The sequence below is a fragment of the Alexandromys fortis genome, unplaced genomic scaffold (assembly GCF_014885135.2).
Source record: "Alexandromys fortis isolate MF-2015 unplaced genomic scaffold, M_Fortis_MF-2015_v1.1 scaffold_314, whole genome shotgun sequence".
Taxonomy (NCBI): Eukaryota; Metazoa; Chordata; class Mammalia; order Rodentia; family Cricetidae; genus Alexandromys; species Alexandromys fortis.
In genome coordinates this window covers 859655-882767 of record NW_026068248.1, presented here as the reverse complement: position 1 = coordinate 882767, position 23113 = coordinate 859655, and the positions used below count along the sequence as shown (strand labels likewise).

At 40.5% G+C, this 23113-nt stretch overlaps 2 long non-coding RNA genes across 26 annotated transcripts in view; one reads left to right on the top strand and one right to left on the bottom strand.

Annotated features, from left to right (window-relative positions):
* LOC126494078 (uncharacterized) overlaps positions 1-21404 on the top strand; it is a 61812-nt gene extending 40408 nt beyond the window's left edge. Inside the window, exons 4-6 of one of the 13 annotated variants that reach the window (XR_007589926.1) lie at positions 3552-3707; positions 8294-8376; positions 18680-21404. This is a non-coding gene — a long non-coding RNA (uncharacterized lncRNA). Of the gene's footprint in view, positions 1-3551; positions 3708-8293; positions 8377-12482; positions 13137-13410; positions 13520-16574; positions 16669-18679 lie in introns of those variants that run through there. The other 12 variants (XR_007589931.1, XR_007589930.1, XR_007589925.1 and 9 more) reach the window with 12 other exon arrangements.
* Positions 1-23113, bottom strand: part of LOC126494079 (uncharacterized) — a 48212-nt gene that overhangs the window by 6725 nt on the left and 18374 nt on the right. The window lies entirely within an intron of this gene.

Genomic DNA, 23113 nt, shown 5'->3' with positions numbered 1-23113 from the left:
TTTTACGTCAAGACAAATACTGGGGCTTTGATAATGGTGCTTTCTACCCAGCCTGAACATATAAATTCCATCCCTGGGAATCTAACGGGGGAAGTGAACAGATTCTGCAGGTTATCCTTTTACATCCTATACATCACTCAAACACATAAAATCAACACACAATGTACATCAATTAGGACAGCTTCCAAAGCTGTCCTAAAACTAACCCTTATAGCCCAGGCTGGCCTCGAACTCACTTAGATCGACCTGCCTCTGCTTCCCGAGTGCTGCGATTAAAGGTGTGTGCCACCACTGACTGGCAAATATATTTACTTTAATATATNTCTTTATTATATTAAAATCTACAAATATTTTAAATATATTTACTTAAAAATGTTGCTGCAAAACACTCAGTGTCAATCAAATTACAGCATATACATTATTCTGCAGATGTTTTCAGAGAACCTATGTATAAAAGTACTTGTATGTACATGTAAAGGCAGTGAAACAAGCCTCCCAAAAGTTATCATTTATCTAACAAGGGGTATGGAATAGTGGTATAAAAGAAAAACTTTTTCCTAACACACACATACACACACACACACACGAAAATGAAAGAAGTTGAAATCTGCTTCATCAGTTTCCTCTTGCAGTAGATGGGGCTAATATAGAGACCCATGTGTGGCCAATGTGCAGAAAGTGAGAAACTTTGGAACACTTAGTCCCAAGGCTCAGGGATCTTTGCAGAAGAGGAGGCAATAAGGAAATAAGAGTCAGGGAAAGGGAGACAAGGGACAGTGTCTATCAGATACAGTGAGAGTGATGCATGTTAGAATTCACAGAGGCCAGAGTGACAACGTGCACAGGGCCTATACAGGTTTAAGCTAAAGATGGTCCCAACCTTGAGAGTGGAAAGTGGACCCAGATCTGCATCCCTAAACAAGAAGCTATCTTCAGTTGACACCCACGTGCAAGGGGAAATTTTCATGTGCTCCAGTGGAGTCACGGCAGGCACATAAAAGACATTTGAGGGTAGGCCTCACATCCAGCAGGCAATGGCCATCTCAGAACAAACTCAGTGGGATTGTTGTAGGTTTTTTTCCTTTGGGCATTTATTCCTATTTTCCTTGCATGTTATGGTTTCTGAGTTTGTTTTTAGGATTTGTGTGGATGTCATTTTGTTCTGGTTTGTTTGTGCTTAAGTACTGGGAGGAAATGGAGGGTAAGTGTGATCAAAATATATTGTACGGAAAAATTATTCTCAATTAAATAGAAAGGAAAAAAAATTTTTTTTATCAAAGGAACTCTATTGAGGGGTGTCTATCTCTAGTTAAATTCATAGCATGGGTAGGGACCAAAGATGTGAGCTGCTTGCCTCTTTTCGGTCTTTAGATAGAGTTGCCCACAATTCTACTAGAGTAGCAAGAATGGAGGCCCGCTACAGGGTAGAAGGTGAGCACAGTCATTTGGTGGCTCTTTATTTCACAGAGAATCTACCTAATAGGCTAGATCGCAGAGTTCGATGTTATTTGACATGCTTGGTGATAAGTAGCAGGGAGGTGACAATTTAGTGTAAGACCATGTTCACAGTGGTGATGGTAGGTTGAGGCCACAGTTTGATTTCGCAGAACAGCAGCCCAAAAGCAGAACACTGTCAGCTTGTCTCTCCCAAAAGGATAAAATGTAAGGCAGTCATATTTCTTTGTGTTTTTTTTTTCAAAGCAGAAGGGCGGGAGAAAATGTCTCAAAATGGCGATTTCAGGAGCACCTAGAACAACACTGCCACCACATGGAAAGAGTTTCAACATAGACAGTGCCATTCCCGCTTCTTGCCTTCTCCTCAGAGTAAGGTCTGCAGAGGCATGGCACCTCATTACCTAGGTGCTGATGAGGAAGTTCTATAGTCCGGGGTTTCAGTTACGGCCTGAGGTGAAGGCAAGAAAGCAGTGTCACTATGTGCAGGCAGCTGTTGGTCCTCTCTGGGTGCTACACTCTCCATGTGCTGGTAAGAAAGCTCTCTATTTACTGAGAAACTATTATCAAGTGCACAGCTGTCCTGAGGTCCAAGAGCAGGAAGTGGGGGGCGGGGTTTGCACTGCTCAGCTTGCAATAGGAATCTACTAGCAGGTGTCCTAGGGATGGAAGGCGCCCCATTCTCCAGTTTCTGAAAAAATAGGGGAGAAAACCCTACAGTCCATGATTCTGTAGGGGCCTGAAGAGAAGTCATGGAAACCCAAGTGGGCACCCACAGTTCTAGCTTTCTTTAATCGTCATGCGTGTCCCCCCCCCCCCATGGCTAAGAATCATGGGAAGGAAGCTCATTGGCACTGTGAGTTGTGAAACTCCATCCAAATGATGGCAGTCAAGGTCCGTGAAGGAACTAGTGGGTGCCTGTCTCTCGCCATTCCTAGCTGGGAAAAAAAAAAAAAAGCCACCAAGGGACAAAGGCCCATGAAAACAGGGCTGCCCAGAGTTTTGTCCATCTCTAAGTGCTTTGAAAGCCCTTTGTGTGTGTCTTGTTTTCAACGTTTATTCAAACTGAGACCTAAGAGGTCACAGGACTCTCTCTGTTTCCTTCTTTATACCTCTTTATTCTTACCCATGCCAGATACCTAAGCTGTTCTTAAAATTTTGGTCCCATTAATTTGTTGGAGGTTTTACATAATAAAGTTATGTTAGGAGATTGAGAAGCTAAAAATTATGTTGCCCCATACACTGCAACGAAGATACATGATGGGTTCCTTGCTTACTTAGCATGCCCTAGGTACCTGGGATTTATTTATTATACTGATTTTTGTGAGGCAACTTTCTATTTAGCCAATTTGCTTAATGTGTTTAGGTGTTTCCTCGTGGAATTTTCAGGATGACTTCTGTCTAGTCTTGTCTTCTACAAGTAAAGATACCTTGACGGCTTCCTTTCCAGTGTATCCTTTGCTCTCCTTCAGTTTTCTTATCCCTCGAGGGAAGATTTTTCTAAGAAGAGACAGGCCCCACCTAAGAGGCTGGGACAGGGAATTGGATGTAACCTGGCATGCTCAGTAGGAGGAAACAAACCCACTTACTACTCTGAGGAGGCGATAAAAGATTCAGAGATGCCTGCACCAATATACCTGGCTTTAAATTAAAGAAAGGCCTTTGAAACCTTGTATGGCTTTGAAGAAAACTTCTCACAAATCCATATTGAAAAACATCAGTTAAAAAAAAAATGTTTTTTTTGAGAATGTTCTACTTAAAACTTGGAGTAAACAATTTCATTTTGCAGTTTTTCTCCCTACTTTCCTTGATATCCATGCTTACGTTGACATTAAAACTCTGTGTAACCTCCTAAGGTTTCCCAACAATAAAGGTTTGAGGAGCTATGTATAACATAGTCCAATTTAGATGGAAATTTATTAGATATTCAGTGTTATTTATAGGACAAAAGTCTATAGATCCAACTCTGTGATCTTTCTGAGTGCCTGGATCAGGACGTGGGTTGGTTACCAGGGAATCTGTGAAGTGAATCTGGCAGAGAATCAGCCTTCCTGCTTTCTAGATTGGATTGACCGGCTGCATTTTCTTATTCTACCTAGAACTGGAGCCTAAGATTTAACGTTGAGCACCAGACAGTCCTACCTACACCAGCATAGACACTGGAGGTAGAATGCTGCTGGAGAGGAGGAAACTCAAGGCTTGATCACTGACTGGCCACTGACTGCTTCAAAACAGAGGAGGCCTGAGATGAGAAGGTGGGCACCTTAGCTCTCCATCTCCTTCCCTTTCCCTCCTGCTTCCATCAGTTTCCTGTACTTTCCTTCTTCCCTTCTTTAGTGTTTTGATGGTGGTTTCTGATGAAGGAACAGAGCTACTAGCTATGGTTATAAGATAAAATTAAAATGGAGGCTAAGCTGTCAGTGAATCACTTTTGCTCTCTCTGAAGGAAGGAGAAAGATTGCTGGACTCTGCTTTGGTTTTGCATGTGTGTGTGTACTGTAGTTTTTTCAAATAGGAAAGGCAGAGCAGAGCAATGCATGTTCTTTTCAGTGGTGCAACAGTGCCATCATGTGGAATGTGATTCCTCTTTCCTTGCGCATGTATGCACTGCTTCCTCAAGCCTATTTCCAGCCATATTTGAAAGTGAGGATCAAAACGATTCTCAAATGGCCTAGCCTTGCCTCCTCCCGTTTTCTACTTTTGTCGTGTTGGCATCCTCGAGTCTTGGGTCCTTCAGAGTTTTAATGTTGACCTTAGTGTCCTAATGCCTAGTTACTAGTGCACAGCTGTCCTGAGATACAGAAACAGGACTTGGGGGGGGGCGGGGTTTGCACTGCTCAGATCGCAAATTGAATCTATTAGCTCCTGTCCTAAGGAAGGAAGCCGCCTCCCGCTCCAGGTTCTGGTGAGTAAACTTTACAGTCCATGTTTGTGTTGGTCCCTGAAGAGAAGTCAGGAAACCCGAGTCGAGTCGGCACCTACAGTTTTAGTGTCTGCAGTCGCCATCTTCCGCCATGGCTAACAATCATGGGAAAGAAGCTTAGCTCAGTGGCGCTGTGAGTTGTGAAACTCCATCCTGATGATGGCAGTAGAGCTCCATGGAGGAGCTGGTGCGTGCTGGTCTCCCGCCCTTCCTCTCTGAAAAAACGCCACCCAGAGAAAAAAGGCCCAAAGAAGATGGACGTCTGGAATTTTGTCTAGTTCTAAGAACTTGTGTCTTGTTTTTCTTGTTCAGTCAAAGTGAGACATAAATTTAGCAGTGGAGGATATTTCTTTTTCTTTCTTTTTTGTTTTTTTTTTAATAACATTTCGTTTTTACCCTTGCTGAGACTTAAAGTGCTGTTACATGTTTGGTCCAGTTAATTTGTTGTTGTTTTTGCATAATAAAGTTATGCTGAGAGATTGGGAAGCAAAGAATTATTGTGTTAACTCCTGCGGTGCCATTACACAGCTTGATTTAGGCATTTGAGTTGGTTTTTTGTTTTGTTTTGTTTTTTCCTAGACAGGGTTTCTCAGTAGCATTTGGAGCCTGTCCTGGAATTAGCTCTTGTAGACCATGCTGGCCTGGAATTCACAGATATCCGCCTGCCTCTGGTTTAGGAGTTCTGGGATTAAAGGCATGCTTCACCACCTCCTGTAGGCATTTGAGTTTTATATACTGCTACAAGTGACTGGGTGGGGTAACTAATAAACACACAGTTTATGTCACTGGTCTTTTCCCAATGGCTGATATTGGAAGAAACATCCATGGCAGTAAATCTTATCTATGGGGATAGAAATGTAGAAAAAGAGTCTTAATAGTTATTGAGACCTATTTATATTGCTGTAATAGTTTTATTAATCATTTTACTGAATAATTTTAATGCATGCGAATCAGTTCAATGTTTTCAATGCATTTGAATCAGTTGTAAATTATGAAATGTTTTCAGTGATTTGATGTTGCCTACGTACTTCAGATCCCACAATTTATTAGAGAAAAAATGAACTTTCTAAATCCTGCTCCTAGTACCTTTACAAAATCTGTGTGTTGCATTCACATGTTATGTGTAAATCATCTTTATATACTTCTATAACTCCAAAGTGAGGTATTTATATATATTATATGACATCTAAATAATAATAATAAAATAAATTAAACCCACACAAATTGCATTCTGACCAAACAACCAAAGAGAAAAAGGAACTAGCTAGGCTGTGGTGGTGCTCATCTTTAATCCCAGCACTCCGGAGGCAGAGGCAGGCATATTTCCGTGAGTTCAGGGTCAGCCTGTTCTAAAATGCAAGTTCCAGGGCCACTAGGACTGTTACACAGGGAAATCCTGTCTCAAAAGAAGCAACAAAACTAAACTGAACTAAAAGAAAACAAAACAAAAAGGGAGCTAAAGAAACACAGAAACAGACATGTTTGTACATACCGGAATACCACCAAAAACAAAACTGCAAACCAGTGTGTGTGTATGTGTGTGTGTGTGTGTGTGTGTGTGTGTGTGTGTATGATCTCCCCCCATCAGTTTCCATGTACTTTCCTTCTTCCCTTCTTTGGATTTGTCTTTAGTGTTTTGATGGTGGTTTCTGATGATGGAACAGAGCTACTAGCATTGGCACTCAATGGAAGCTAAGCTGTCAGTGAATCACTTCTTGCTCTCTTTGAAAGAAGAAGGCAGGGTTGCCACAGTTGCTGGACTCTGCTGTTTTTTTTTTTTTTTTTGTATTGTAGTTTTCTTTCAAATAGGAAAGGCGGAGCAGAGCAACAGATGGTTTTTTTCAGTGGGGCAACACTGCCATTATGTGGAAAGTGTTTCAAACATTTACTTGTGCATGCGCACATTGCTTACTCAATGCTATTTCTAGGCCTTTTGAAGTTAGGGTCAGGGAGAGGAGACTCTATTTTTGGCCTCCTACCATTTTCTTCCCTTTTCTGTAGGTAGGCTGAAATCATGATTCATTTTAGAGCCATAATGTAAACTCTATTGACTGAGGGCCCAGTTACTAGTGCACAGATGTCATGAGTTCCAAGAACAGGAAGTGGAGGGGCGGGGTTTGCCCTGCTCAGCTTGCAGTAGGAATCTATTAGCTCTTGTCCTAGGGCAGGAACCCGCCTTCCTCTCCAGGTTCTGGTAAGAAAACTCTACAGTCCATGTTTCTCTTGGGACATGGATAGAAGTCACAGATCCTGAGTCTGTACCTAATGTTGTAGTTGTCTGTAGTCGCCATCTCCTGCCATGGCTAAGAATCATGGGAAGCCTAGCTCAGTGATGCTGTAAGTTGTGAAACTCCATCCTGACGATGGCAGTAGAGCTCCATGGAGGAGTTGGTGAGCAGTTGTCTACCGCCCTTTCTGTCTGAAAAAACGCCACCCAGAGAGACAAAGGTCTCAGAAAAGATGGTTGCCTTGAGCTTTGCCTAGCTCTGTGTCATTTGCAAAGTATTTTGTTTTGATATTTCAAATGAAGCCAAACTGAGGCCTAAACCTAGTAAAGGTAATGGAACTGTTCGACCTCTGTTCTGTAGCACATTTACCTGTCCTTTATAATTGTTTTACAAATCTCCTTTAGTTTATTCTAGGCACCTAGCATTATTTAAATTTTTGTTAGTATTTATTTTCTCTCATTTTTATACAGTAAGCATTGTTCTATGAGGTTTAGAAGCAAAGTTCCTTGAGGTTGGCATGTGCAGGGCAGTGGCTATAAATGATGTGTTGAATGCTTGAGTTCCATGTCCTAGACTAGGGGTGGTGAGGTAGGGAGCTAGTTTTTGTATATGCCATGCAACAGAAAATTACTGATTTCTAATATTGTAAGAAATATCCATGGTAGCTAATTTCACTCATAATATGATTAGAATGATATTGTAGAAAACAATGAGATATAATTATTTTACTTTAATAATGTTATTAATGTTTTACTGAGTGTTTTCTCTCTGTTTGAATCTATATTGGAGGCCAAGACAATTCACCAAAAAATAAAATATGTTCTTAGTGATTTGATGTTGCTTATGGACATCTGATCCCTCTAGTTCCTAGAGAAGTAAAATTAGTCTTTCTAATGACTTTATTGAGTCATCTGCAGGTAAAAACTCATTGTATGTAAGTATTATATCTTAGTAAAACTGTCTTCTATAACTCTTAACTTCAAGCTGGAAGCTCTTTACTTCAAACTTTACAATATTTATAATTAAATAACAATTGCATACACAAATTTAAATCTCGTTTCTGCATATGAGAAAAATAATATCGTTTTTATCTTTCTGAGCTTATTTTATTTAATATTTTTGAGTCTTTCTATTTTTTCAGTTCACGATTTTGTTTCTTTTCATGGCTGATTAAATTTTTGATCATCGTGCAGACTATTTTTTTCATATATTGATGAATATTTATGGTTGTTTCATTTCTTAGCTGTAGGTCATATGCAGTATTTCTTAAACACTGGGTAGATCTGATATTTAAGGGATAAACTAACACATACATACACACACCACAAGTATATGATGATAATTAAAACTAGTTGAACAGGGAGTGAGAAATGGCTCAGTGGTTAAGAGCACTGACTGTTCATCCAGAGGTCCTGAGTTCAATTCCCAGCAACCACATGTTGGCTCACAACAACCTATAATGAGTTCTGGTGCCCTCTTCTTGCCTGCAGGGATACACATAGGCAGATGCTGTGTACATAATTAATAAAAAAAAGTAATTGAACAATGCTTTATAGTAAAGGAATGTTTTTGTTTTAAATGGCGAACTGACGAATAATTGAGGTGTCTCTCCTAGTGGAAATTCCTACCATATGGGGGACCACAGGTTATAATGCATTGACTCACTTGAGCTGTCTCTTTTTCTTCTTAGATCCTTTGACAAAGTTGCCAACAATTCAACACAGACTATGAAAAATAGTGGTGGACTAGAGTGTGGCCTGTGAAGATAACCTGGTAAAAGAGGGGGTGGTTATGCCAACTCGTAGCTAAATCTGATCTTTCAGGACCGAAAGTTCCCTCTTCATTTTAGACAGGATCCAACAATTTGATGAGCTTAAACTGCTCAGTGGAAAGCACATACCTATATAGTAACAGGGTGGAGGTGATTTAAGAATGTATGCATACTGGGGAAGTGGTAGGATACGCCCAAGGTTTATGTTTCTGTAGAACATCCAGGGAGTCAGTTCACAGTAAGGTAAGCTTGTCCTTCAAGTTGGGCAAAATGCATGGCAACTGTATTTCCTGGCGACTTTCTCCTTGGTTGGCATTTTTTTTTCCCACAAGAAGGGTAGGAGAAGAATTCTCAGCAGTGGCTCTGTGAACCTAGGTAGGACTCTACACCACCATGAAAGAATAGTTTCCACGCTGACAGCACCATTCCAGGTTCCTGCCTATTCTTAGGGCAAGGCCTCTCTGAACTGGCCTGGAAGAGGCCTTTTGGGCTTCGAAGAACCGGTGTATGCTAGTATTCTCTAGATATTCCAATTATTGAAGCAGTTACATGTCCTGATTGAATAGTCTGGGGCTATGTTCTACTAAAATCTGAGGCTTTGTCATGACTGCAGCAAAAGAAATGGAAGTAGAGAGTTTTTGAGTGCTTATTTTAATATGATCCTTTCCGTTGTAGTATTTTCCTTTAACAAGCACTTCCTTATTTTTACAAATCTGTACAAGTGTGCTTCTTAAAAGGGGCAACACAGTTTAACGAGTGATAAAAGTGAACTCTTGAAGCTATGGGTAGAGACTTGCCTCACATGCATGAGGCCTTGTGTTTGATACGAGGCACTCCAGAAACAGTGGAGCCAGCACTAGAAGGCCAGCGAAGGAGCACCAGAAGTTTAAGGTCATGCTAGGCTACTTGGGGTCAGCCTGGGCTGAGAAACTCCTTTAAAATAAAGTAATAGAGAAAGGAGTAAAGAATTTAATGGGATTGAAGAGTTCAGTTTATATTTTTGACAATAAGTGCACGTTGATTTCTATGAAGAGTATAAATGGAAATATATCAGCCCATGTTAGGTACGGTAAGGATTACTGAGTCTAGAAAAGGGATCCCTTGCAAACATATCTGTAGTAATAGAGATGCCTTCCTCTTGCCACTGAATTTAGAAATTTCAGAGCATTCTTTTCCTGCTGTGCTTGCAATGTCTCTCTTAATTTTCACAACAGCAAAGCCTAGAACATAAACTTCTGGGCAGAAATACACAGATGAATAGCAAAAAGCCATCTGGTGACGTAAGGCACACTGAATGAAACCTTTTGTTTAGGTGGATTGCCAGAATGTGGGAGCTAGAGCAGTAGGAGCCTGAGTTCTATGTTAGACTCAGGTTGAGTATGTACTATGAGGTATCTTCCAGGTATGTCTGGGTAGTAGGGAGATTCTTTACTATACAAAAGGAGGAAGAAAGAGAAAAACAAAAAAACTATTTCACAACAATCCCTATTGTACTTTTTTCAGACAAGAAGGGCGGGAGCAGAGCAATGCACAACTGTTGCCCTCTTTGTGATGGGGCAACAGTGCCATCATGTGGAATGTGTTAAGTTTATCCTTGCGCAAGCACACACTGCTTCCTCAAGCCTATTTCTAGACATCCTTGAAAGTGAGGGGCAGCATGATTTTCCAATGGCCTAGCCTCGCCTTCACGTAGGCAGACTGGAATCATGGGATCCTTCAGAGACTTAATATAGACCTTAGTGTCCTAGTGCCCAGTTACTAGTGCACAGCTGTCCTTAGGTCCAGGAACAGGAAGTGGAGGGGCGGGGTTTGCACAGCTCAGCTAGCAATAGGAATCTACTAGTGGGTGTCCTAGGACTGGAAGGCGCCCCATTCTCCAGGTTCTGAGAAATAGGTGAGAAAACCCTACAGTCCATGATTCTGTTGGTGTCTGAAGAGAAGTCAGGGAACCCGAGTCAGCACCTACAGTTGTAGTTGTCTGTATTCGCTATCTTCCCCCATGGCTAAGAATCATGGGAAGGAAGCTTAGCTCAGAGGCGCTGTGAGCTGTGAACTCCATCCACATGATGGCAGTAGAGCTCCATGGAGGAGCCGGTGAGCATTTATCTCCCGCCCTTCCTGTCTGAAAAAACGCCATGCAAAGACGCCCCAGAAAAGATGGCTGCTATGAGTTGCCCAGCTCTAAGTACTTTGAGAAGTATTTGTGAGTGTATCTTGTTTTCTGCGTTTAGCCAAATAGAGACCTAAATTTAGCAAAGAACTTAGAACTCATTTTGTTTTGGAGAATATTTCCCATTTCCATCTTTATTCCCCCCCCCCCCCCATTTTCTGCTTTCTAGATACTTTTGGTGTTCCTACAATTATGGTCCCATTTATTTTTTTCAGGTTTTACATACTACGATTATGCTAGGAGATTTGGAATCAAGGGATTATGTTACCCTGTGCAGTGCAACGGAAATAGCTGAGGGGTTCATTCCTTGCACAGCACGCCCTAGGCCACTGACTTTCAATCACTCCCTCTTGGCGTACGGTAACGCATATATAGTATACTACTGGAAATTTACCAGTTCTTAATATTGAGAGATACATTCATGGAAGTAAATTTTATTCATGAGGACGGAATTGTAAAAAAGAATCAATGGTAATAATGAGGTCTTTTAGCAGGGCTTCCTGTGGCATGTGCCTGGTACTGGTGACACAAACCTTTAATCTCAGCACTTGGGAGTCAGAGGCAGGAGGATCTGTGAGTCCTAGGCCAGCCTGTTCTACAGAATGAGTTCTGGGATAGCCAGGACTATACAGAGAACCCCTGTCTCGAAAGACAAAATAACATCAACAAATATGCTGGAATTATTTTATTTATCATTTTACTGAATGTTTTCTATCTTTGCAAATGTTCTATAATAATAATAATTGTTGTTGTTGTCATTATTATTTGGGTTTTGTTTTGAGGCAGGGTTATTCTGTATAAAAGTCCTAAGTGTCCTGGAACTCACCTAGTAGACCAGGCTGCTTTGGAAGTCTCAGTGATCCCCTGGCCTTGGCCTCCCTGGTGCTGGAATTAAAGGCCTGCACCAGACCACCACCACCAACACCATAGCCGGCCTGAGAATCCATTCTTGAGGCCAAGAAAATTAACTAAACATCACATGTTTTCAATGCTTTGATGTTGCCCGTGTAGTTAAGATTCCACATTTTTAAGAGAACATTGCCATTTCTGAAGCCTGATTCTAGTACCTGTGCTCAAGTCTTCATATTATATTCACATTTATTAATGAACTACATAGACTCCTATAACTCCAACATCAGGTAGTTTTATATATTATAGGATCTTATTAGAAAACAAACATCTAAAGAATAGTAATAAAATAAAGCAATGGATTATGACAAAACAAATGAAGAAGAAAAGGAGCTAAAGAAAAACTTACACAGAGACACACATGTGCACACACAAGAATTCCACAAAATCCCAAAACAGGAAGCTATAATATATGAAACAGAATGTGTAATTTTTGGGTGTGTGTGTGTGTTTTAAATGCCCTGAGATTATTATGAGCCAAAGAACCTCCAGATCTGTCATTGAGTTCATTTTGTATTGGCCATCTACTATTAGGCATGGGGCGCATGCCTTAATGTTTGTCTCACCAGTGTGCTTCTGTTGAGGAAAGCTAATTTTGCATTTCCAACTGGCTGTCAATGGAAAACAGTTTTGGGCTTAGGGTTGGAATTGTTTGTCAACTTCTCCTTTCAGCTCCAGGACCCCATCTTGAGCAGTCCCATGTAGGCCTTGTGCATGCTGTCTCAGTGTCTGAGTTGATATGTGTTGTAGCCATGTTGTGCCCAGAAGGCCTTAGTGGCATCCTCCATCCCCTCTGACTCTTAAACCACTCTATCCATCTTCTCTCCTGAGAGCTCCTGAGCCCTGGGGGTGGGGTGGGGAAGATTTCATGAAGAGTTTGTTCTTTTTTTCCTTCCTTCCTTCCTTCCTTCCTTCCTTCCTTCCTTCCTTCCTTCCTTCCTTCTTAAGGTTGAGTATTTTAAAGTTTGTTACTTTCTGCATATTGTATGACTGTTGGTCTCTGTTTTTTTTTGTTCACATATGCTACAGGAAGAAGTTACTCTGAGGGGCTGGAAAGATGGCTCAGAGGTTAGGAGCACTGGCTGTTCTTCCAGAGGTCGTGAGTTCAATTCCCAGCAACCACATAATGGCTCACAACCATCTGAAATGAGGTCTGGTGTCCTCTTCTGGCATAGAGGTATACATGCAGGAGTAATATTGTATGCATAATAAATAAATCTTTTTTTAAAAAAAGAAGTTACTCTGTTGACTGAGTAAGGTCATGATCTTCAGTTATCTTATCCCTCAAGGGTAGAATTTGTAAGGAGAGACAGGCCCCACCCAAGAGGCTTGGACAGGGAATTGATGTAACCTGGCATGCTCAGTGGAGGAAACAAATCCACTTACTACTTTGAGGGGACAACTTAACTTAAGAAAAGATTCAGAGATGCCTGCACCAACAGACCTGGCTTTAAATTAAAGAAAGGCCTTTCAAACTTTGTATAGTTTTGAAGAAAACTTCTCACAAATTCATACTGAATAATACTTAAAGTAGTGCACAATTTCATTTGGCAAATTTTGTTCCTACTTTCCTTGTTATCCATGCTTACATTGACATTAAAACTGCGTGTTAATGTCACCTCAAATTCTCCCAAAAAGAAAGGTATGAGGAGCAATGGATAACATGGTTCAATTTGGACAGAAGTTTATTAGATATTTAGTGTGATTTATAGGACAAAAGTTTATAGGTACAGCCCTGTGATCCCTCTGGGTGGAATTTATACTTTGCATCTTCCCTTCTTAAGATTTTTGTCTTTTGTGCTTTGATGGTGGGTTCCTGTGAAGGTCTAGAGCTGCCAATTGTGACATTAACAGAAAATTAGGAAATTAAAATGGAAGCTAAGCTCTCAATAAATCACTTCTCCCTTTTAAAGAAGTTCTGCCTGTCACAGTTTTGCACTCTGCCTTTGTATTGTAGGTTTTTTCATACTGGAAGGGCGGGAGCAGAGCAATGCATGAATGTTGCCCTCTTTGCAATGGGGCAACAGTGCCATCATGTGGAATGTGTTTCGTTTATCCTTGCGCAAGTATGCACTGCTTCCTCAAGCCTATTTCTGTCCATTCTCGCCCCCTTCGTGTAGGCAGACTGGAATCATGGGATCCTTCAGAGACTTAATATAGACCTTATTGTCCTAGTGCCCAGTTACTAGGGCACAGCTGTCCTGAGATCCAGGAACAGGTAGTGGGGGGCAGGGTTTGCACTGCTCCCTTGCAATAGGAATCTACTAGCTAGTGCCCTAGGGTTGGAAGGCGCCCCATTCTCCAGATTCTGGTGAGAAAACTCTGCAGTCCATTTATCTGTTTGGGCCTGGAGAGAAGTTACAGAACTCGAGTCGGCATGTACAGTTATAGTTCTCTGTAACCTCCATCTTCCGCCATGGCTAAGAATCATGGGAAGGAAGCTTAGCTTAGTGGCGATGTGAGTTGTGAAACTCCATCCTGATGATGGCAGTAGAGCTCCATGAAGGACCTGGTGCGCGCTGGTCTCCCGCCCTTCTTGTCTGAAAAAAACGCCACCCTGAGACACAGGTCCCAGAAAAGATGGCTGCCTAGAGTTTTGCCCAGCTGAGTAGTTTGAAAAGGTTGTCTTGTTTTATGCATTTATCTAAACTGAGGGTCAAATTTAGCCAAGGCTGTAGAAATGGTTTTCTCCTTTTATGGAAGATGTTTTGCATTTCACTATTTTTCACTTTTCCCGCTTCTTAGCATAATTAAAATTTTCTGGTACTGTTTTTCTTGTAATATTTACACAATAAAGATTTTCCCTGAGATTCAGAAGGAAAGTAATATGAAGTCAATCCATGCAGGTCAATGGCTCTACCTGGGTGATCCAATAATTGGCTTTTATGCCCTAGGGCCTGGTTTTGGCCTCAATTCTGACTGCCCTTAGTTTTCCTATGTTGCAACTGTTTTAGTAGTATTTTATTTTTGTCTCATTTTCCATGTGAAATCAATCTAAGGCATAACTGTAGTCATTGTCTTCCAACTCATTTTCTTGAGTAATGTAGAATATTCCTGTTTCCTTGTTTTAACTGTTCATTTCCACCACATTAAGTACTTAATGATGTCCTTAATGGTTATGCAATATTTATTTTATTTTAATTTTTCACACAATAAAGACGGGTTTAGAAACAAAGTAAACCTCCCCTCCCTTCCTCTCCCCTTCCTTTTGACCTCCTCCTATGTTGATATCCAGTTCTGCCAGCACCATTTGTTAAATATACTTTCTTTTTTCCATTTTTTTTGCTTCTTTGTCAAAAATTAAGTGTTTAATATGTGGATTAATACCCGGGTCTTCTATTCAGTCCCATTGGTCCTCCTGTCTGTTTATGCTGATACTAGGCTGTTTTCAGCCTTGTAGCTCTGAACTAGAGTTTGAAGTCAGGTTGTGATGCCTCCAGAAGTTTCTTTATCGTACAGGATTATTTTGACTATCCTGGGCTTTTTGCTTTTCTATATGAAGCTGAGTACTGTTCTTTCAAGGTCTATTAAGTCTTTTGCTAGCTTTTGCATTATATCTATAGATTGCTTTTGGTAAGATTTTTTACTATGTTAATTCTATCTACCCAAGAGCATGCTAGATCTTTCCATTTCTTCAATTTCTTTCTTCAAAGTTTTAAAGTTCTTGTCATAGTGGTCTTTCTCTAGTTTGGTTATTGTTAGCCCAAGGTATTTTATGTTATCTGTGGCTATTGTGAAGCGTGATGTTTCTGATTTCTTTCTCAGTCCTTTTATCATCTGTATAAAGGTAGGCTATTGTTTTTTGTTGTTGTTGTTGTTTTTGGTTAATCTTGTATCCTGCTACATTGTTGAAGCTGTTTATGAGTTGTAGAAGTTCCTTGGTAGAATTTTTGGGATCACTTATCATTATCGACTGTGAATAGTGTGAGTTTGACTTCTTTTCTGATTTGTATCCCCTCGATCTCCTTTTGTTGTCTTATTGCTCTATCTACGACCTCAAAAGCTCAAAATATATTGAACAACCTTGTCTTGTTCCTGAATTCAGTGGGATCACTATGAGTTTCCTTTTAGTTTGATGTTGGCTGTTAGCTTGCTGTATATTGCCTTTATTATGTTTAGGTATGTTTCTTGTATCCCTGCTCTCTCCATGAAGGTATGTTGTATTTTGTTGAAGGTTTTTTCAGTTTCTAATGAGATGATAATGAGGTTTTTATTTTTCAGGTTGTTTATATGGTGAATTACACTGACAGATTTTTGTATGTTGAACCATACAGGCATCTCTGTGATGACACCAACTTGATCATGGTGGATGATTTATCTGATGTGTTCTTGGATTCTGTTTGCTAGTGTTTTATTGAGCATTTTTGCATCAATGTTCATCAGTGTTATTGGTCTGTAATTCTTTCTTAGTAATATTTTTATATGGTTTGTTTATCAGGTTAATTATAGTGTCATAACAAGTTGGGCAGTGTTCCTTCTGTTTCTATTTTGTAGAACAACTTGAGGAGTATTGGTATTATTTCTTCTTTGAAAAATCTTATAGAATTCTGCACTGAAACCATTTGGTCCTTGACTTTTGTTTTGTTTTGTTTTTTTGGTTGGGAGACTGTTAATGACTGTTTGTATTTCTTTAGCAGTAATAGTTCTTTAATTTATCTGGTCTTGATTTAATTATGGTACTTGGTATTTATCCAGAAAGATGTCCATTTCCTTTAAATTTTCCAATTTTTGTGAAGTACAGGTTTTCAAAATATGACCTAATGATTATCTCTCTGGATTTATGCCATGTCGGTTGTTATGACCCCCCTTTTCATTTCTGATTTCGTTAATTTTTATATTCTCTCTCTGGAACCCTGCCAATCTTAATAATTTAAAGAACTCTGCTCACTGAGTAGCCTGCATCTAATAATCTATACCACGAACTCATGTATTGCATTCATGTATAATAGGGTAATAAAATGCACCTATAATTTCAACTTGAGTTGGGCTTTAAAATTTCAATTTGTTTTAATCTATAGTGTTTATTCACTGACTTTTCTGTAGTATTGGGGTTTGTAGTTTAACTATTTCTTGTCATAGGTCATGTGTGTCCTTAATTAGTTGTCAATCGTGTCCCTTCAGGTCAGCCAACCTTTGATCATCCTTCCTGAACACTATTATGGTGGGAATCACTGTTAAGTGCTTGCATGCACAGCTCTAAATATCAAATTTTATGGTAAGAATTTAAGAGAAGTACATGAGAAAAAAGGCTCCAGGTGTGGCTTAGCAGTTAAGAAAAAAAGCACACTAGTTTGGTTTGGTGTACTGGCTTGCTTTTTCTACCAACTTGACACAGGTAGAGTCAATCAGAAGCAGGATCCTCAGTTGACGAAATTCCTCCATCAGATCCAGCTGAAAGGCATTTTCTCAATGAGTGATCAGCTGGGGGAGGGCCTAGTCCATTGAGGATAGTGCTATCTCTGGGCTGGTGGTCCATGGTTCTATAAGAAAGCAGGTTTAGCAAGCCAGTAAGCAGCACTTCTCCATGGCCTCTGTATCAGCTCCTGCCCACTGGTTCCTGACCTTACTTCCTTTAGTGATGGACAGCAATGCTGGAGTGTAAGCCTAAGAAGCCCTTTCCTCTCCGACTTGCTTTTTGGTCATGATGTTTCATCATAGCAGTAGAAACCCTAACTAAGACAGATTATGCTTGTTATTTATTGGATGTTAGATCTAAGAGACAGATGGCCAATGTATGGCTATTTTGGGCACAAAGTCTGAGGTAAATTGTTATTGGGCCCTGGGCCTTCAACGTTCCAGCCTCTTCACATTACTGTAGTTCTTATGAGCTTTAGTAGAGACACATTTTTTTTTTTTACAAATTCTTTTTCACATCATGTAAACCCTGTCTCCTCAAATCTTTATATAGGTGTGAAGTATAAAACCTCTTAGAAGCTATTAACTTATAGGCCCAAGATGCTCTCCCCATCTTCTTGTTCACACCTCTCTGGTGTACCCACTAATGTATTTCATACTTGCCTTGACTTATGATTTTGTTCTGTAAAGCTATAAAAATCCTGTGAAACTGCTTCCATGTTAGAACACAGAATCTGGAACAAACTCAATCTATGTTTACAGGTGGCCATTGTCACTCAGATTGGCTCCAGAATAAACTATCTCTTGTTTCCTTTAAGATGGGAGTTGTGTGTCTGAGCTGGGCAGTGGTGGTCACACCTCTAATCCCAGCACTTGGGTGGCAGAGGCAGGCCGATCCCTGTGAATTCGAGGCCAGGCTGGTCTACAAGAGCTAGTTCCAGGACAGGCTCCAAAGCTACAGAGTAACCCTGTCTGGTGGAAAAAGGAAAAGAGGGGAGCTGTGTATTTTATGTTGACATGGTGGCAGAAACATGTTATCTCAGCACTTTGGGAGCTTAAAACAGTTCAATTCTTGTAATTTGAGGCTCACCTGAACTACCTTAGGGAAAGCCTATGTCAAATTAAATACTAAGCCCCCATGTTTGCCTGGGTCTTTCATTCCATCTACTTTTTATATATATCTGCTTCAAAAGAAAAAGGGCTGCCGGGTGGTGGTGGTGCACGCCTTTAATCCCAGCACTCGGGAGGCAGAGGCGGGCGGATCTCTGTGAGTTCGAGACCAGCCTGGTCTACAGAGCTAGTTCCAGGACAGGCTCTAAAACCACAGAGAAACCCTGTCTCGAAAAAAAAAGGGGGGGGGCTGGGTGTGTATCTCTGTGGTCGAGTACTTGCTTGTTTTGTTATAGGCACTAGGCTCAATCCCCAGTATCAAAAAGGGAATAAATATATACATAAATCAAGGGTTGGTGCTGTAACTCAGTGGTGAAACTTGATTGTAAGACTGTTTCTTTAAATTAATAAAGGGCCTAGATGAATTATTCCAGCCTCAGTACTGCAGACTGGCCAGGTGTGTGTTGGGAGGCACAGGATCACTGGAAAACAGTGCTTGAATACACATAAAGGAACAAGTAGATTTGTGATTGTTCACAGATGTTTCCAGGGCTCAAGTGCTTTCCTTTTCCTTTTTCCTTACTTCCTGGATAAATATCATCGAGGTAATTATGCAATGCAGAGAGAATTTATGTAGACCAAAGATGATGAGAGGTAGTTTTCGATCTTTGGCTTGGATTAGGAAAATCAAGAGTAAAATGGTGGCCTTGTAAACTAGTTCACTAAGGCATTTATCTTTCTTTGTTCTTTTTTTTTTTCAGACAAAATGGGCGGGAGAAGAGGATGCAAGATGGCGCCACTGAGCTTATCTAGAGCACTACTGCCCCTAAGAGGCTTCAGTTTTAACAGATACAGTACAGCCAATGTTTCTTTCCCATAAGCCCCAGCCAGGAAGAGGACTGGCTGCCAAGCTGAAGCTCATTGTGTTCTAGACTGGGAGACAGCAGAAAGCAGGTGTACCCTGGAAACTGGTGCAACTCCTCATAGAACCTGGAGATCAAGGGACCTGAACCCAGGGTTGGGATACTGAAAGTGTTCTATCAAGTTTGGACTTGAGAAATGGGAAAAAACTCCAAGACAAATGCAAACTCTCCAGTCTAGATGGCTCCTGCTCTAGAGAGTGAGACTTTGTCAAAGAATTTAAGGCAGGCTGGGATAGTGTTCTATCAAGTTTGGACTTGAGAAATGGGAAAAAACTCCAAGACAAATGCAAACTCTCCAGTCTAGATGGCTCCTGCTCTAGAGAGTGAGACTTTGTCAAAGAATTTAAGGCAGGCTGGGATAGTGTTCTATCAAGTTTGGACTTGAGAAATGGGAAAAAACTCCAAGACAAATGCAAACTCTCCAGTCTAGATGGCTCCTGCTCTAGAGAGTGAGACTTTGTCAAAGAATTTAAGGCAGGCTGGGATAGTGTTCTATCAAGTTTGGACTTGAGAAATGGGAAAAAACTCCAAGACAAATGCAAACTCTCCAGTCTAGATGGCTCCTGCTCTAGAGAGTGAGACTTTGTCAAAGAATTTAAGGCAGGCTGGGAGAGTGTTCTATCAAGTTTGGACTTGAGAAATGGGAAAAAACTCCAAGACAAATGCAAACTCTCCAGTCTAGATGGCTCCTGCTCTAGAGAGTGAGACTTTGTCAAAGAATTTAAGGCAGGCTGGGTGGTGGTGGTTTTTTGCCTTTAATCCCAGCACTCAGGAGGCAGAGGGAAACAGATCTATGTGTGTTCAAGGACAGCCTGGTCTATAAGAACTAGTTTCAGTACAGGCTCCCAAGCTACAAGAGAAACGCTGTCTCAAAAAAACTTATGGCAATCTTGTGGGGTATGGTCATGGTGGGTGTGGAAGGGTGTGTTTTCGTGTAGGAAGGGAGTGCTTGGAGGGCATAGGTAGGTGTGTGTGTAGGAATGGGGTGGGGGTGGGGCCCTAGGGTGTGTGGGAGACAGAGAGTGTAGATTCACTTTGAGCCTTAAAATCCCAAATGAATTTTTTCTTTTTTACAGAAATTGAATAGGTAATCAATCCTACATTTCACTCGGAATTTGAAGATGAGCAATTAATATAATATTAATTTTCACATATGAAAATCAAGCAAGCCCCATATTTTATCACTCTTTCAACTATCTTTTCAACTAAAATACAGAAATATGTTAATATATGTCCACAGTTAAGGAGATGCCTGAGTTTGGGGAAAGGTATGCCCTTATGTTGTCTATCAGTGTTGAAGATTGTTTGAATGTATTTCTGGGTAACATGCATATCCATTTTAAGAACTAAACAGATGTTAATGAATAGTGATTGTATAAGAATGGATTGCATTGAAAGCTCTCAGGCCACACACATCTGGGTGACAGAATTTAGTTGCCACTTTTAACCATTCGATCCTTTTTAAAAATGTTTTTGGAAGATACAGTGTGCTTTTTCTATTTTTGAACAGACACTTTGTAGACTTTTGAATGGACCCTTTGTAGTCCAACTCTCACCATCTTGAACCTGAGGGTCCACGAATAAGAATATAAAAATGTAGATTCCAGAAATAAGAATGTAAAAGTAAAGAAATATAAAGCTGTAAGCCTAGAAATGATAGCGGGCTGTCAGCAGCTTAAGTAATTAAGTAACAGCAGGTTGCTTTACAACTGCTGCTCTGTTCACAAAAGTGAAGCATCCCTCTACAAATTGATGGTCAGCTTTGACAAACTGAGTGTTGGGGAATGCAGACCCTCAGACCCTGAACTTTCTATGACCCCTTGCCTGCCTGAGTAAGCAACTTGTTTTCCTATGCTACAGCTATTCTGAGCACAAGACCATCATGAGTTCCTGATGTCAGGGGAGTGGTTTCTGGTGGGCTTGCAGCTGAAAAATCCAGAGAGCTAGGGCATGGCTATTAGTCAAGGAGAGCACTATATAAACTGTCCTGGAATACAATACAATGGCATTCTTGTTTCAAGAGTGACCAATGTCTCTTTTTTTTTAAATCCTCAGCCCCTTGCCTGATCACAGTTTCCAGGTGGCGCAGATGCCACTTATGACCAGAAATTGATGCGAGCTGAGTTAACTTTTAAATGATGTACGTGACTTTTTGACTTTTTGGTTTTATATTGTCCCATACCCTTCCATGCTATGTGAAACTGGCCTTGTCAGGGGAGGTGCAGACAGAGCCTTGGTAAACACTATCAAGGGATACCAGGGAAGATAATAAATTAAGTACAAACACTAGTTTGCCTGAAAAACTGTTAATGGAAATTGCAAAGAAGGGCAATTTGTATTTGAGTTTTACCTTGAGATTGTAAAAATTCTCTTGTTATTGCCTAATGCTTGCTATAAAAGGAGTTAAAAATACAGCCCTCTGCTACAGCCTTAAAATCTCTGGCTGTGGTCTCAGCTAGCTGATAAGCTTTTGTGCCCTAAGGAGATTTTTTATTTTATTTTATTTTATTTTTTCTTCCTGGAATCTGGTTTCTCGAATAAAGTTTGCTTCTTGTTTATTAGACTTTGTGGGTCTGTCCCCATTTTTGTGTGACCCCTGTGGACCCAACAAACCCACTTCTCTGATGCATCCAACATATTTGAAAGTAGTCTTGATTATGACTGACTTTGTTCTGTTAAACTATTTTAAAAGTCCCATTAAACTGGGTCATGGCCACTCAGAATGGCTCAAGATTAAAAATAAAAAGATATCTTATTCCCTTTAAGGTGAGAGCTGCAATTTTTACATCAATATCAGAAGCTGCCCAGAAATTAGAACTTTTTAGAGATAAAATACAATGTAATTAAGTTTAAAAAAGAAGAATGCCAGCCTAATTCCTGGGTGCCAAAGGACTGAATATGGAGAATACTGGGAAGTAAATCTGGATGAGAAACATTATTTGTTCTTCTCTAATCCTGTGGTTAAGCATTTCCGCTTCCTTCCTAGGTCGGAACCTCTAGGTTTGCCCTCAGAACCACCAGAAAATCTGATACTTTGTAGAAGCCCTCGGGATAGAAGGCTGCTGTGCAGAAATCAGAAGACTTGGTTGTGTGTATACTAAGTCTTTGAAAAGATGGTTCTAGATTAGTGGGTGCCTTAGGCCTCAGTTCGTTTTTTTTTTTCATAGTTTTGGTACTGGGATAAAATTCTAGCCTTTACTAATATATCTAATTTGCTAATATATCCTAATTTGCTATTGATAGCAAATGGAAACCAAATGGTAAATGTTTAGATAAACTCACTCTTTTTAAGATTGAGGAAAAAAAGGTTCTTTTGGGATTTTTTTTTTCTCTCAACTTGGCAGGGCTGGAGCAGAGTCAACTCCTTGAAGCTTATGGAGCAATCCTGGTATCCTGCGTACAAGTTTAACAAATCCCCTCAGATACATTATTCCATGCAAGTCTCTAGAAGTTCCTTGAAAGGCTGAAGCTGTGGGAACTGATCCCAGACTCCACAAATCATTACAATATTTTCCTCTATGAGTAGCATGAGGCCTTATGCACTAGTGTAGTCTAGTGACAACGTGACCAGAACCAAGTGCACAGTTGCCTAGACATGTAGGCAGAGGCATTGGAGGGGTGGAGATTCCGGTTTTTTTTTTTTTTTTAGATTAAGAAAGTTTATATTTATTACTGTTTTGTTATTTTCAATAATGTGTACATTATTAAATCAATTCAGACACACCCTCCACAGGAGCAGTGCATAAAACTGAACCATTCCTCCAGCCCCAAGCTTGGAGTCTCTGTAAAAATTAATTTCTCTGAAGTGTGTTTTAGCATTAAATTTCCATTGGGAACAACTGGCTGATTTAACAAGACTGAGGAATCCAGAAAGGAACCCCCCCTCCCGCAAGGGCATGGTGATTTCAGGAGAAAGCTTGCATGTGGCTCCAAGGGAACTGAGTAGTTGGCAAGGACCCCAGGAACATACATTTGTTTTTTCCAAACTTGAGGATACCAGTTGGTAGTCCTAATGCCTTCCTATATCAGTATTTTTGTCCAAGGGTCGTCTTTGCAGGCTCCTCCTCTTTAAGTACCATTAGTGTCTAGGCCTCTCCTAAATCCTTTGGAAATGATATGTCCCCCCCCCCCCCCCCCCCCCCCCCGCCCCAGCCTAATTTTCTAAGACCTTTAGGCCAGTCCTTCCCTTTCAGGTAAGCTGCACGGAAAATAACTTGGTGTTTTATGTATTCTCTTGTGTTAGTATAGATCTTGAGAATTCCTGACTCTTCC